The sequence below is a fragment of the Anopheles marshallii genome (assembly GCF_943734725.1).
Source record: "Anopheles marshallii chromosome X unlocalized genomic scaffold, idAnoMarsDA_429_01 X_unloc_58, whole genome shotgun sequence".
NCBI classification, from domain to species: Eukaryota; Metazoa; Arthropoda; class Insecta; order Diptera; family Culicidae; genus Anopheles; species Anopheles marshallii.
The window spans coordinates 65,597-67,500 of NW_026525907.1; positions in this window are offsets into that span (position 1 = coordinate 65,597).

Below are 1,904 nucleotides of genomic sequence, written 5' to 3' on the forward strand. Positions count from 1 at the left end.
GGTGCTCCATACAAATTTTCCTTATGTGGAATTTTTCAGTGTAAAATAAGGTTTCTCCAATCGATCGCGGGTTTCACTTTTCATCATTTGCTAGGTCTAACTATGATGTTTTGAGTGGTCCCGCAAAAATTTTTTCTTGGACCGGGCCTTCCTTCCCGGCCCTGTCGGTGTGCGCTGCAGTAGGGTGCTCCATACAAATTTTCCTTATGTGGAATTTTTCAGTGTAAAATAAGGTTTCTCCAATCGATCGCGGGTTTCACTTTTCATCATTTGCTAGGTCTAACTATGATGTTTTGAGTGGTCCCGCAAAAATTTTTTCTTGGACCGGGCCTTCCTTCCCGGCCCTGTCGGTGTGCTCTGCAGTAGGGTGCTCCATACAAATTTTCCTTATGTGGAATTTTTCAGTGTAAAATAAGGTTTCTCCAATCGATCGCGGGTTTCACTTTTCATCATTTGCTAGGTCTAACTATGATGTTTTGAGTGGTCCCGCAAAAATTTTTTCTTGGACCGGGCCTTCCTTCCCGGCCCTGTCGGTGTGCTCTGCAGTAGGGTGCTCCATACAAATTTTCCTTATGTGGAATTTTTCAGTGTAAAATAAGGTTTCTCCAATCGATCGCGGGTTTCACTTTTCATCATTTGCTAGGTCTAACTATGATGTTTTGAGTGGTCCCGCAAAAATTTTTTCTTGGACCGGGCCTTCCTTCCCGGCCCTGTCGGTGTGCTCTGCAGTAGGGTGCTCCATACAAATTTTCCTTATGTGGAATTTTTCAGTGTAAAATAAGGTTTCTCCAATCGATCGCGGGTTTCACTTTTCATCATTTGCTAGGTCTAACTATGATGTTTTGAGTGGTCCCGCAAAAATTTTTTCTTGGACCGGGCCTTCCTTCCCGGCCCTGTCGGTGTGCTCTGCAGTAGGGTGCTCCATACAAATTTTCCTTATGTGGAATTTTTCAGTGTAAAATAAGGTTTCTCCAATCGATCGCGGGTTTCACTTTTCATCATTTGCTAGGTCTAACTATGATGTTTTGAGTGGTCCCGCAAAATTTTTTTCTTGGACCGGGCCTTCCTTCCCGGCCCTGTCGGTGTGCTCTGCAGTAGGGTGCTCCATACAAATTTTCCTTATGTGGAATTTTTCAGTGTAAAATAAGGTTTCTCCAATCGATCGCGGGTTTCACTTTTCATCATTTGCTAGGTCTAACTATGATGTTTTGAGTGGTCCCGCAAAAATTTTTTCTTGGACCGGGCCTTCCTTCCCGGCCCTGTCGGTGTGCTCTGCAGTAGGGTGCTCCATACAAATTTTCCTTATGTGGAATTTTTCAGTGTAAAATAAGGTTTCTCCAATCGATCGCGGGTTTCACTTTTCATCATTTGCTAGGTCTAACTATGATGTTTTGAGTGGTCCCGCAAAAATTTTTTCTTGGACCGGGCCTTCCTTCCCGGCCCTGTCGGTGTGCTCTGCAGTAGGGTGCTCCATACAAATTTTCCTTATGTGGAATTTTTCAGTGTAAAATAAGGTTTCTCCAATCGATCGCGGGTTTCACTTTTCATCATTTGCTAGGTCTAACTATGATGTTTTGAGTGGTCCCGCAAAAATTTTTTCTCTTAGCCAGTCGACCCTTTCGTCCATGTCGGTGTGTTCTGCAGTAGGGTGCTCCATACAAATTTTCCTTATGTGGAATTTTTCAGTGTAAAATAAGGTTTCTCCAATCGATCGCGGGTTTCACTTTTCATCATTTGCTAGGTCTAACTATGATGTTTTGAGTGGTCCCGCAAAAATTTTTTCTTGGACCGGGCCTTCCTTCCCGGCCCTGTCGGTGTGCTCTGCAGTAGGGTGCTCCATACAAATTTTCCTTATGTGGAATTTTTCAGTGTAAAATAAGGTTTCTCCAATCGATCGCGGGTTT